Source organism: Myotis myotis, unplaced genomic scaffold (genome assembly GCF_014108235.1).
Source record: "Myotis myotis isolate mMyoMyo1 unplaced genomic scaffold, mMyoMyo1.p scaffold_m19_p_4, whole genome shotgun sequence".
Lineage (NCBI taxonomy): Eukaryota > Metazoa > Chordata > Mammalia > Chiroptera > Vespertilionidae > Myotis > Myotis myotis.
In genome coordinates this window covers 95,010,333-95,024,981 of record NW_023416346.1, presented here as the reverse complement: position 1 = coordinate 95,024,981, position 14,649 = coordinate 95,010,333, and the positions used below count along the sequence as shown (strand labels likewise).

Sequence of the window (14,649 nt, the reverse complement as noted above, 5' to 3'; positions counted from 1 at the left end):
AAGAGACAGCAAAAATGGGGAAACAAAGAAACAACACCACAAGGAAAGAAAAGGAGGACTCACCAGAAAAGGAACTAAATGAAATGGAGCCAAGCAATATGTCAGAGAAAAAATTCAGAGTAAGGGTCATTAAGTTCCTAAACAGGCTGGATGAGAAAATCAATATATGTACAAACCATGAGGAAATGAAAAATGATATAGCTACAATTTAAAAACAGAATGGAAGGTTTCAGCAGTAGACTATCAGTCACTGACAACCAAATCAGCAAGTTAGAAGACAGGATTGAAAAACACACCTAATCTGAACATCAATTGAAGAAAAACAATAGAAAGCAGGAGTAGAGCTTAAGGGACCTTTGGGACAACATGAAACAAAGCAACATTCATATAATAGGAATGTCAGAATGACAAGAAAAGAAGCAGGATTAGAAAACCTATTTGAAGAAATAATGACAGAAAACTTCCCTGACTTGGGGAAGAAAAAGTCACACAAGCACAGAGAGTCCCAAACAAGATGAACAGAAAAGACCCACACCAAGACACATCATATTACAATAGCAAACATTAATGCCAAAGAGAGAATCTTAAGGGCTGCAAAAAAGAGACATAGAGTCACCTACAAGGGGTCTCCCATTAAGTTATCAAATCATTTCTCAACAGAAACACGTCAAGCCAGAAGGGAATGGAATGATGTATACAAAGTGATGCAAAGCAAGGGATTCAATTCAAGAATACTCTGTCCAGCAAAGCTATCATTCAAAATTAAAGGGGAAGTCAGAAGCTTCACAGACAAAAAAAGACTAAGAGAGTTCATTACTACCAGGCCAGTAATGCAAGAAATGCTAAAGGGATTGTTGTAAAAATAAGAAAAAGAAAGGGGAAAAGGTACACAGGCATAAAGAATAAAAATGACTACAAACAAGTACTTATCAATAATAACGTTAAACGTAAATGGATTAAATGCTCCCATCAAAAGACATTGGGTGGCTGAATGGGTAAGTAAAATAAGACCCATATGTAGCTGTCTACAGGAGACCCACCTCAGAACAAGGGATTCATACAGACTGAAAGTGAAGGGATGGAAAAAGTTTTTCATGGAAACGGAAATGAAAAAGAAAAAATCTGGGGTAGCAATACTTGTACCTGACAAAATAGACTTCAAAGTTAACACCAAAACACAGGGTAAGTCTCTACAATTTCAATAGATAAGTAAGGCCACATCATAATACTAAAGGGATTGAAACAAGAGGATACAACTCTGATAAACATATATGCACCTAATATAGGAGCACCCAAATACATTTTAAAAAAAAACTTCTGGAAGATATCAAGAAAGAGATCAACAGCAATGCAATTATAGTAGGGGACTTTAATATCCTATTGGCATAAATGAATAAATCTTCTAGACAAAAAATCAACAAAGAAACAGCAATCCTAAACGACTCATTAGATCAGATGGAATTAATTGACATATTCAAAATATTTCACTCCAAAGCGACGAATACACCTTCTTCTCAAGTGCACATGGGACATTTTCAAAGACCACATATTAGGACACAGGGTAAGTCTCTACAATTTCAAGAAGATTGAAATCATATCAAGCATCTTCTTGGATCACAATGCCATAAAATTGGAAATCATCTAAAATAAAAAAATTGGAAGCTAAATAGCATGTTATTAAGCGATGATTATGTTACCAAAGAGATCAAAGAAGAAATAAGAAATATCCTGGGAACAAATGACAATGAAAACAAAACAATGCAAAATCAATGAGACATAGTGAAAGCAGTCCTGGGAGGGAAGTTCATAGGCCTACCTCAAAAAAGAAAAAAGAAAAAATGGCAATAAATTATCTAACCTGCTCGCACCTATCTTCTGCGCAGCCTGGCAATTTGCCTTTTCCCCATCCTCCAGCCTGTGTCCATGGCCGCCACTGCCACTGAGGAGCCCTTCCCCTTCCACGGCCTGCTGCCCAAGAAAGAGACTGGGGCAGCATTTTTTCCTCTGTTGCTACCCGAAGTATGAGGGGTAGGGGGTGCTCATCGCCGTCCTGGACACTAGGGTTGACCCCCGGCCCCCGGGCATGCAGGTTACATCTGATGGAAAACCAAAATTTGTTGATATCATTGAAACAACAGGAAGTGATGATATGAATACTGCTATAGTAGTAGAGCCAAAAAATGGTGAAATTATTGGCCTTTCAGGAAGAGTGCATCAGATTCCTGCAAGCTGGACAAACCCTTCAGGCAGATATCATATTAGCATAAAAAATGGCTACGACTTCTATCCAAAGGCTCTCAAGGAAAGGATACAGAAAGAACTGAAGGAAAAAACCTGGGACCCTGTTCACAGAATGGCCCTGGCAGAAGCTTGTAGAAAACAAGAAGAATTTGATGTTGCAAACAATTGCCTTTCTCAAGTAAATAAACTAATCAAAAAGGAGCTTCAAAGTCAAGTGGAATGGCTAAATTCTTTTGAGAAAAAAATATAGTGATCCTAGCCCTGTATATGACTGCTTGGTATGGCACGATGGTGAAGTCTGGAGAGCCTGCATTGATTCAAATGAAGATGGGGACTTGAGTAAATCTACTGTATTGAGAAACTACAAAGAAGCCCAAGAATACAGCTCTTTTGGCACAGCTGAGATGGTGCATTTTGTTGAGGTTCCTGAGGGAGCAACATGGGCTGAAGTTATAGTGTGTTCTTGTTCTTTTGAGGTGTTGGCCAAGTTTATTCTTTATGCAGTACAATTTGTGAAGCAAAGAGCATATCGAAGCCATAAATTCTATAAGTCTGTTCCCTTCCAGAAAAAGGAACACTGACTGAAGCTTTTTCTGTCTTAAGTGGGAAAGCAATTGAATTTTGCATTGTCCGTTGGTGGGCTAGTCTTACTGATGTCAATATTGATTATACCATTTCTTTCCATATGATAGTGTGTACCACTCCTCAGTTAAACATTCATGCATCAGAAGGAATCAACCGTTTTGATATTCAGTCCTCCTTGAAATATGAAGCTCTGGCTCCCTGCATAACTTTGAAGAGCTGGGTCCAAACACTATACCCACTGAGTGCAAAAACAAAACCTTTAGGATCAAGAGATGTTTTGCCAAATAATTGTCAACTTTATGAAATAATCCTTACCTATAACTTTCATCCAAAAGTGGGGAAGTAACTCCAAGCTGCCCACCACTTTGTGAATTAGTATATGAATCAGAATTTGACAGCCAACTGTGGATCATCTTTGACCAGCCTAAAAGACAAATGGGTTCAGGTGATGCCTATCCACATAAGTATTCGATGAAACTGGAGAAAGGAGATTATACAATTCGTCTACAGATTTGTCATGAGCAATTCAGTGATTTGGAACATCTTAAAGATCTTCCATTTATTGTTTTTTTATAGGTTGTCTAATACCTTGAGCTTAGATATTCATGAAAATCATAGCCTTGCACTTCTAGGAAAGAAGAAATCGAGTAATTTGACATTACCACCCAAATATAACCAGCCATTCTTTGTTACTTCCTTACCTGATGACAAAATACCTAAAGGGGCAGGACCTGGATGCTACTTTGCAGGATCCTTAACATTGTCAAAGACTGAACTTGGAAAGAAAGTGGATATAATCTCTGTTCATTACTATCTAATATCTCCACCAACAAAGACTAAGAATGGCAGCAAAGATAAAGACAAAAATTTAGAAAAAGAGAAAGATTTCAAAGAAGAGTTTACTGAAGCATTACAAGATCTTAAAATTCAATGGATGACAAAGCTGGATTCTAATGACATTTATAATGAATTGAAAGAAACATATCCTAATTATCTTCCTCTATATGTTGCACAACTTCATCAGTTGGATGCTGAAAAGGAATGAATGAAAAGACTTAATGAAATTGTTGAAGCTGAAAATGCTGTTATTTCTCATATAGATCAAACGGCCCTAGCAGTTTATATTGCTATGAAGACTGACCCCAAGCCTGATGCAGCTACTATAAAAAATGACATGGGTAAACAATAATCCACCGTCGTAGATGCCCTGTGTAGAAAAGGATGTGCCCTGGCTGACCATCTTCTTCAAGCACAGGATCAAGATGAGCTGTTTCAAGTGATGCAGGAGGAAGAGAAGAAGAAGAAAGTACTTTGGATTCTCTGGCAGAAACTTTTTGGGAAACTACAAAATGGATTGATCTTTTTGACAATTATAATGTTTTGACATTTGCATACAAGCATGCATTAGTAAATAAAATGTATGGGAGAGGCCTTAAATTTGCAACTAAACTTGTGGAAGAAAAGCCAACAAAAGAAAACTGGAAAAAATGTATTCAACTGATGAAGTTACTTGGATGGATCCATTGTGCATCTTTTACTGAAAACTGGCTCCCCATCATGTATCCTCTTGATTATTGTGTATTCTTAAATGAGAACCAAGACTTTAATTGTTATTTATTGTCTAAAGTTTTACAAATGTCTCCTTTTTCCCCAATTGACCTCCCCCGCCCCCCGCGACCCAGCCATCCCACCTTTGGCAAGGCCAGACCACCCCAGTGTCTCTATCCATTGGTTATGCAAATATGGCATGCATACAAGTCCTTTGGTTCCTCTCTAACCGCCTCCCTTTCCCTTTGCCTCTGTATCTGTTATGGTTCATCAAATTCTGCTGATCATTATATCCCACATATGAGTGAGATCATGTATTTTTCTTAGAAAAATACAAGCTTCCAAAACTCAATCAGGAAGAAGAAAAAAAACACCGAATAGGCCAATAACTGCTTATGAAATTGAAGCAGTAATAAAAAATCCTCCAGCAAACAAAAGACCCAGACTGGATAGCTATACATTGGAGTTTTACCAAACATTCAAAGAAGAACTGAAACCTATCCTCCTCAGACTACTCCAAAAAATTCAAGAGGAAGACACACTTCCAACCTGTTTCTATGAATCCAAAATTACTCTAATTCCAAAACCCGATAAAAACACTAAAAGGAAAGAGAGTTACAGGCCTATATCCTTAATGAACATAGATGCTAAAATCCTGAACAAAATTCTAGCAAATCAGATCCAGCATTACATTAGACATATCATACACCATGACCAAGTAGGATTTATTCCAGGGATGCAAGGATGATACAATATCTGCAAATCAATAAATGTGATACATCACATAAACAAAATGAGAGATAAAAATCATATTAATTGATGCAGAAAAAGAATTTGACAAAATACAATACCCTGTCTAGATAAAAATTCTCAGCAAAGTTGGTATAAAGGGATCATATCTCAACATAATAAAAGCCTTATAAGATAAACCTACAGCCAACATCATACTCAATGTGAAAAAACTAAAACCATTTTGCCTAAGAACAAGAACAAGACAGGGATGCCCACTCTCACCACTCCTGTTCAACATAGTACTGGAAGTGCTAGCCATAGCGATCAGACAAGAAGAAGAAATAAAAGGCATCCAATTTGGAAAAGAAGAATTAAAACTGCCATTATTCACAAATGACTTGATATTGTACATAGAAAATCCAAAAGACTCCATTAAAAAATTACTAGCCTTAATAAATAAATTTAGCAATGTAGCAGGATACTAAATTAACACCCAGAAATCTATGGCATTTTATACACCAATAAAGAAGTCACAGAAAGAGAAACTAAAAAAAACAATTCAATTTACCATTTCAGTAAAAATTAAGATACATAGGAATAAACTTAACTAAGGAGGTAAAAGGCCTGTATTCAGAAAACTAAAGGACATTGAAAAGAGAGATAGAGAAACATATGAACAAGTGAAGGATATATCGAGTTCATGGACTGGTAGTATCAACATCATTAAAATGGCCATACTACCCAAAGCAATCTATAGATTCAATGCAATTCCCATTAAAATACCAATGGTATATTTCACAGACCTAGAACAAACTCTCAAAAAATTTATATAGAATAAAAAAAGCCCCAAATAGCTGCAGCAATCTTGAGAAAGAAGAACAAAGTTGGTGGGATTGCAATACCAGATATTAAGCTATATTATAAATCCACTATTCTCAAAAATGCCTGGTACTGGCACCAGAACTGACATATAGATGAATGTAACAGAAGAGAGAACCCAGAAATCAACCCAAGACATTATGCTCAATTAATATTTGACAAAGGAGGCAAGAGCATACAATGGAGTCAAGACAGTCTCTTCAATAAAGGTGTTGGATAATTGGACAGATTTATGCCATAAGAGAAAACTAGACCACCAACTTACACCATACACAAAAATAAACTCCAAATGGATAAAGGACTTAAATGTAAGACAGGAAACCATAAAAATCTTAGAAGAATCCGTCGGCATCAAAATATCAGACATATGTCATAGCAATATCTTTACCTATACAGCTCTTAGGATAATGGGAACTAAGGAGAAAGTAAACAAATGGGACTACATCAAAATAAAAATATTCTGCACAGCAAAAGAAACCATCAACAAAACAAGAAAGCCCATTGCAAGGGAGAACATATTTGCCAATGTTATATTCCATAAGGGTTTAATCTCCAAAATTTATATGGAACTCATACAACGTAACAGAAAGGAAGATAAACAATCCAAATTAAAAAAAAATGGGCAAAGTGCCTAAATAGACACTTATCAAAAGAGGTCATACAGAAGGCCAAGAGACATATAAAATAAAGCTCAAAGTGAGGATAATTTTTTTGTCTATGGATATCTAATTGATCTAGCACAATTTGTCTATACCTTTCTTAATTGAAGTCTTTCAATGTTGCATAACATTGGGCATGTTTGTGTGGATCTATTTCTGGATTCTCTATATTGTTCCATTGATTTATGTATTTATAACTCCACCAATACCACACACTTTTGATTACTGTGGCTATATAATCAGTCTTAATGGTGGGTCAAGTCATTCCACCCAAGTCCCCCACCCCCAAAATTGCTTTAGCTATTCTTACTTTATTAAACTGGCTAGAATTTTCAGTACTATGTTGAATAAGAGAGTTGAGTGTAGACATCCTTGCATCGTTACCAATCTTAAGGGGAAAACATTCCATCTTTCACCAGTGTGTGTGTGTGTGTGTGTGTGTGTGTGTGTGTGTGTGTGTGTAGAGGAACTTTATCAATTTTCACCTGGGTCAGTGTTTCCCAGTGGTTAGAGTGTCGGCCTGTGCATTGGAGGCTCACGGGTTTGATTCCTGGTCAAAATCACTTGCTTGGGTTGCAGGCTCAATCCCTGCCCCCCATCTGGGTACATCTGGGAGGCAACCAATTGATGTGTCTCTCTTGCATCAATGTTTCTCTCTCTCTCTCTCTCTCTCTCTCTCTCTCTCTCTCTCTCTCTCTCTCCCCCCCCCCCCCCCCCGCCCATCTCTTCCACTCTCTAAAAATCAATGGAAAAAATATCCTCACTCCTCAGGTGAGGATTAAAAAATGAAGTAGTTTATTTTATTCCTATTTTTTTCTGAGAGTATTCATCATAAAAGAGTTGAAATTTGTGAAATGCTTTTTTTGCATCAAATGATAAGACGGTAGGATTTTTTCTTTCTGCTTGTTTTTTTCCTTAGATTTTTTCCTATGTTTTATTGTGGTAAAATACACATAACATACACTTTGCTATCAAAACTATTTTTAAGTATGCAGTTCAGAGGTATTAAATACATTCATTATATTTTGCAACCATCACCACCATCTATGGCCAGAACTATTTAATATTGTAAAACTAAAACTCTACCCATCTAATCTAATAAAAGACAAACATGCAAATTGACTGTTAGGGCTGTTATGCCTTAAGCCACACCCACCAGCCAACCAGAGCAACTATATGGAAATTAACCCAACCAAGATGGTGGCCCACGGAGCTGGAGTGTGCAGGAGGCTTGGTTGCTCCAGTGATGGAGGAAGCCAAGCTTCCTGCCTGCTGCGGCCTGCTCTGAGCTCCACTCAAGGCAACAAAGTTTCAATTATAGAAGATAAATAAACACAAGATACCTGCTTTCAGCCAGCCATGGCCATAGAGCTGGAGCGAGCAGGAGGCTTGGGTTGCCCCTGGCAATGGAGGAAACCAAGCTTCCCGCCCGCCCTGGCTGGCTCTGAGCTCCACTCAAGGCTACAAAGTTTCAATTATAGAAGGTAAATAAATCTCAGAATAAAAAAAGAAAGAAAAAAAGGAGAGGCTGGGAGCTTCTGTCGCTGGGGGGGCTTGGCCAGCCTGAAAACAGACCTCAGCCCCTCACCCAGACTGGCCAGGCAACACAGTGGGGACCCCCATCCTGAAGGGGGTGTGACCAGCCTGAAAACAGCCACCAGCCCCTCATCCAGGCTGGCCAGGCACCCCAGTGGGGACCCCCACCCTGAAGGGGGTGTGACCAGCCTGAAAACACCCATCAGTCCCTCACCTAGGCTGGCCAGGCACCCCAGTGGGACCCCCTCCCTGATCCAGGACACCTTTCAGGGCAAACCAGCCAGCCCCCACCCATGCACCAGGCCTCTATCCTATATAGTAAAAGGGTAATATGCAAACTGACCCTAACAGTAGAAAGACTGGGAATGACTGATCACTATGACACACACTGACCACCAGGGGGCAGACGCTCAATGCAGGTGCTGCCCTCTGGTGGTCAGTGCGCTCCCACATGGGGGAGCTCTGCTCAGCCACAAGCCAGGCTGACTGCTGCCAGTACAGCGGTGGTGGTGGGAGCCTCTCCAGCCTCCTCAGCAGTACTAAAGATGTCTGACTGCAGCTTAGGTCTGCTCCCCGCTGGCAAGTGGACATCCCCCAACGGCTCCTGGACTACCAGAAGGATGTCTGACTGCCAGCTTAGGCCCAATCCCCTGGGGAGCAGGCTTAAGCCAGCAGGTGGTCATCCCCTGCGGGGTCCCAGACTGCGAGAGGGCACAGGTCTGGCTGAGGAACACCCCCACCCCCCGAGTGCACAAATTTTTTGTGCACTGGGCCTCTAGTTAAACAACAAATCCTTTAGCTTGTTTTTAAAAACAGCTGTATTTCCACATAATTACGTATAATAAAATCTACCCATTTAAAGTTTACAATTCAATGACTTCTAGTATATTCACAGGTACGTGCAACCAATACCACAATCCATTTTAGAACATTTTCATCACCTCAAAAAGAAACCCTGCACTCTTTAGCTATTACCTCCCTCTTCCTCCACACTTTCAGCCTTAAACAATCACTAATCTACTTTTTGTTTCTATAGAGTTCTTTATTTTGAATTTTAATATAGAAATGAAAAGTCTTTTTGTGTGCTTATTTATTATGTGTAGATCTTTAGAGAAATGTCTATTCATAACCTTCGCCCCCTTTTTATTTGTGTTATCTCTTTTGATTATTGAGTTGTAAGAGTTCTTTATATGTTTTAGATATAAATACATTATCAGATATATGACTTGCAAATATTTCTATTATTCTGTGGATTGCCTTTTATTTTTTCATAGTACCTTGGAAGCACAAGTTTTTAATTTTTATGACATTCAGTTTTTTGTTGTTGTATGTACTTTTGTAAAATCCAAGGTCATGTAGATTTACTCCTATGTTTTCTTCTAAGAATTTCATAGGTTTTGCTCTTTTACTAGTAGTGCTTTGATGTATCTTGAGTTAATTTTTGAATAAGTAAAGCTAAGAGTTCAATTACATTCTTTTGCATGTGGCTACCCTGTGGTAGAACAATTTGTTGAAGATACTCTTATTTCCTTATTAAGTAGTATTGACACCCTACTTTATTCTTCATTTTCAGAATTTCTTGGCTGTTCCCTTGAAATTTCCCTTGAAATTCTATATGAATTTTAGAATCAACCTGTCAATTTCTACAAAGATATCAGCTGGCTGGCTTTATAATACATTCAAGACTTGAACCACGACTGAACATGAACCTGTGAAATAGTTATTTTATATTAAATTCAAGTTACAGAGGGAAGGCAGGGGTGGGTAGGTGGGTTGGAGGATATCAACCAAAGAACTTGTATGCATACATGCATAACCTACAGACACAGATAATAGTGTGATGAAGCCTGGGGGTGGGTTGTGGGGGTGGGCTAGAAGAGGTCAATGGGGATAAAAATGGGGACATATGTAATACTTTCAACAATAATGATTTAAAGTCAAGTTACTTGCAAATACACTATGTATCAGTTTTGTGGTTCCTTTTTAAGGTAAAGAGTTAGATTTTGTCTGTAAAATGAATAATGACTGAAGCGTGCTGAAGTTCTCACAAGATTATCAGAAAATGTAGAAAGATTTCTTTCTAATAAACATTAGGATCAATGGTGTCTAACCAAGTGCTTTGGAAAAAAGCAAGGAATAGAAATCTTGCTATATATTTAAACATAATGAAATTATATATTACTAGTATGACTAGCTGCATTTGATTAGTTGACTTAAAAATATTGATACAAATAATGTCAGTGTGAAGTAAGTTAAAAATATATTGAGTCTGTGCCTTACTGTAGACAGTATCACTTATCCAATAATTTATATTTTTAACTATCTTTGGAATCATAATTATTAATCATACATTAAACTAAACCAAACAAAAAATTAAGTTTACCACATGGAAAACGATTACAATGACTAAAACAATTTCTGCGTGAAAAAAACTCAGTTGAGATTCTGATAGGGATTGTTTTGAATTTCTAGATCATTTTCTGAAGTATTGCCATTTTAACAATATTAAATTTTTTGCTCTACGATCATGGGTTATTTTCCATTTATTTAGATATTCTCATTTCTTTTATTTTTTGTAATTTTTAGAGTACACATTTGTTAAGTTTATTTCTATTCTTTTTCTGCTATTGTAAATGGCATGTTTCAAAAAAATTATATTGTTCAGTGAAAGTATATTGAAATATGATTGATTTTTATTTATCGTGTGTCCTGAAACTTTGCTGGATCCACTTATTAGTTCTGATTTTTTTAAATTTTTCTTTTTAAAAAATTCTTTAATGTAGAAAATATTACATATGTCCCCTTTTCCTCCACTGACCTCAGCCAGCCCCCGCCCCCAGCCCAGGGCTTCACCACCTTTTGCCTATGTCCATTGGTTATGCTTATAAACATACAAGTTCTTTGCTTGTCCTTTTACCCACCCAACCCCCCCTCCCCCTGCCCACCAGCCCCTGCCTCCCCCCCTAAGGCTTGATGATGTGTTCCATGCTTCTATGTCTCCAGGTCTATTTTTGTTTATTGGTTTATGTTGTTTCTTATATTCCACAGATGAGTGAGATCATGTGATAATTACCTATCCGAATGGCTTATTTCCCTTAGCATAATCCTCTCTAGGTCCATAAATGCTGTTGCATATGGTAAGAGTTCTTTCTTTTTTACAACACCGTAGTATTCCATTTGGTAGATTGACCATAGGTTTTTAATCCACTCATCTGCTGATGGTCACTTAGGCTGTTTCCAAAACATAGCTATTGTAAATTGCTCTGCTATGAACATAGGAGTATATATATTCTTTCTGATTGGTGTTTCTGGTTTCTTGGAATATATTCCTAGAAGTGGAATTACTGGGTCAAATAGGAGTTCCATTTATAAATTTTTGAGGAAATCCCATAGTGTTTTCCACAGGGGCTGCACCAGTCTGCATTCCCACCAGCAGTGTACAAGGGTTACCTTTTTTCCACATCCTCGCCAGCACTTGTCATTTGTTGAAGTGTTGATGATAGCCATTCTGAGAGGTGTGAGGTGGTACCTCATTGTAATTTTTATTTGCATCTCTTAGATGATAAGTTTCATTTTTTTGCGTGTATCTTTCCAATTTTCCCAACACCATTTATTGAAGAGACTGTCTTGACTCAATTGTATGCTCTTGCCCCCTTTGTCAAATATTAATTGAGCGTAATGTCTTGGGTGGATTTCTGGGTTCTCTGTTCAGTTCCATTGGTATATATGTCTGTTCTTGTGCCAGTACCAGGCAGTTTTAGAACCGTGGCTTGGTAATATAACCTGATATCTGATATTGTGATTCCTCCAACTTTGTTCTTCTTTCTCAGGATTGCTGCAGCTATTCAGGGTCAGTTTTTATTCCATATAAATTTTCAGAGACTATTTTCTAGGTCTCTGAAATATGCCATTGGTATTTTAATGGGGATTGCAATGAAGCTGTAGATTTCTTTGGGCAGTATGGACATTTTAATGATGTTGACTCTACCAATCCATGAACACGGTATATTCTTCCAGTTGTGTATATCTTCCTTTATCTCTTTGTTTGACATCCTGTAGCTTTCAAGTACAGGTCTTTTAACTCTTTAGTTAAGCTTATTCCTAGGTATCTCAATGTTTCTGTTGCAATGGTAAATGGAATATGGAATTTTTTAAAAAATTTCTGTTTCTCTGAGTTCATTATTGGTGTATAAAAATGCCATAGATTTCTGGGTGTTAATTTTAAATCCTGCTACATTGCCAAATTTGTTTATTAAATCTAGTAGGTTTTCAATGAAGTTTTTAGTGTTTTATATGTACAATATCATGTCATCTGCAAATAATGAGTTTTACTTCTTCTTTTCCAATTTGGATGTCTTTCATTATTTGTTCTTGTCAGATAGCTGTGGCTAGCACTTCCAATTCTATGTTGAACAGGAGAGGTGAAAGTGGGCATCCCTGTCTTGTTCCTGGTCTTAGGGAAAAATGGTTTTAGTATTTGCCCATTGAGTATGATGTTGGCTGTAGGTTTCTCATATAAGGCTTTTATTATGTTTAGATATGATCCCTCTATTCCCACTTTGCTGAGAGTTTTTATTAATAAAGGGTGTTGGATTTTGTCAAATGCTTTTTCTGTATAAGTTGATATGATCATGTGATTTTTATCTCTCAATTTGTTTATGCGATGTATCACATTTATTGATTTGGGGATATTGTACTAGCCTTGCATCCTGGAATAAATACCACTTGGTCATGGTGTATGATCTTTATAATGTATTGTTGGATGCAATTTGCTAATATTTTGTTCAGGATTTTAGCATCTATGTTCATCAGAAATATTGGCCTGTAATTCTCTTTCTTTTTAGTGTCTTTATCAAGTTTTGGGATTAAGGTAATGCTGACTTTATAGAAAGAGCTTGGGAAGGTTCCTTCGTCTTGAATTTTTTTGCAATGGTCTGAGTAGGGTAGGTGTTACTTCTTTGAATGTTCAGTAAAACTCCCCTCTGAAGTCATCCAGACCAGGGCTTTTGTTTACTGGAAGTGTTTTGATTGCTGCTTCAATTTAATAAGTAGTTATGGGCCTATTCAGGTGCTATAATTCTTCCTGATTGAGTTTTGGAAGTTAGTATTTTTCTAGGAATATGTCCATTTCATCAAGGTTGTCCAGTTAGTTGAAACTGAGTTCTTCATAGTATTTTTTTTTTAACAATTTTTTGTATTTCTGTGGTTCTGATTTTGTTTATTTAGGTCATCTCTCTTTTTTATTTTAAGTCATTTCTGTGGTTCTGATTTTGTTTATTTAGGTCATCCTGGCTAAAGATTCATCAACCTTTTTTATTCTTTCAAAGAACAAGCTCTTGGATATATTGATCTTTTGTATTGTATATTTAGTCTCTATGTCATTTATTTCCACTCTTGATCTTTATTATTTCCTTCCTAGTACTTACTCTTGGCTTTTCTTGTCGCTCCGTTTCTAATTCTTTAAATTGCAAGATTAGATAACTTATTACCAGTTTTTTGTTTGTTTGTTTGTTTTTTTGAGTTAGGCCTGTAGTGCTATGAAATTCCCTCTCAGGATTGTGTTCACTGTATCCAATAGATTTTGGATTGTGTTTTCATTGTCATTTTTTCCAGGTTTTTTTTTTTAAATTTATTCCTTGATCACTTTGGTAACCCATTAATTGTTTTATAGCATGCTATTTCACCTCCATGTGTTTGATTTTTTTATTGTTTTTATTGTAGTTGATTTTCTAGTTTATGGCATTGTTGTCTGAGATGATGCTTGATATGTATTAAAACTTCTTGGATTTTAGAGACAACCTGTGTCCTAATATGTGGTGTAACTTTGAAAATGTCAAATGTGCTCTTGAGAAGAATTCTATATAATAAAAGGATACTATGCAAATTGACCAATGGGTGGAATGCCTGGTCGCTATGATGTGCACTGACCACCAGGGGGAGTTCCGCTCATCCAGAAGCTGGGCTCAAGGCTGCTGGACATCCCCCTAGGGCTCCCTGACTGCGAGAGGGCACAGGCCATGCTGAGGGACCCCCCCCACTGAATGCATGAATTTTGTACACTGGGCCTTTAGTTTATATTTAATAACTTTGGGGTGAAATGTTCTCAATATGTCAATTAGTTCCATCTGACCTAGTGTATCATTTAGGATTGCTGTTTCTTTGGGTTGTTTTTTTTGTTTGTTTTTTTTTGGTCTAGAAGTTTTATCCAGTGATGTCAATGAGGTATAAAATGCCTCTACTGTGATTGCATTGCTGTTGACCTCTCCCTTAATATCCTTCAGAACTTTTTGTATGTATTTAGGTGCTCCTGTATTGGGTATATATGTTTACCAGAGTTATATCCTTTGTTGTATTAATCCCTTTAGTATTATGAAGTGGCCTTTCTTATCTCTTGTTATGACCTTCACTTTGAGGTCTATTTTGTCAGATATAAGTATTGATACCCCAGCTGTTTTGTTTTTTTGTTTTT

The 14,649-nt window shown here is 37.2% G+C and overlaps 1 pseudogene; it reads left to right on the top strand.

Annotated features, from left to right (window-relative positions):
- Positions 1–1,923: 1,923 nt before the first annotated feature.
- LOC118653524 lies at positions 1,924–10,209 on the top strand (annotated as a pseudogene).
- The last annotated feature ends 4,440 nt before the right edge of the window (positions 10,210–14,649 follow it).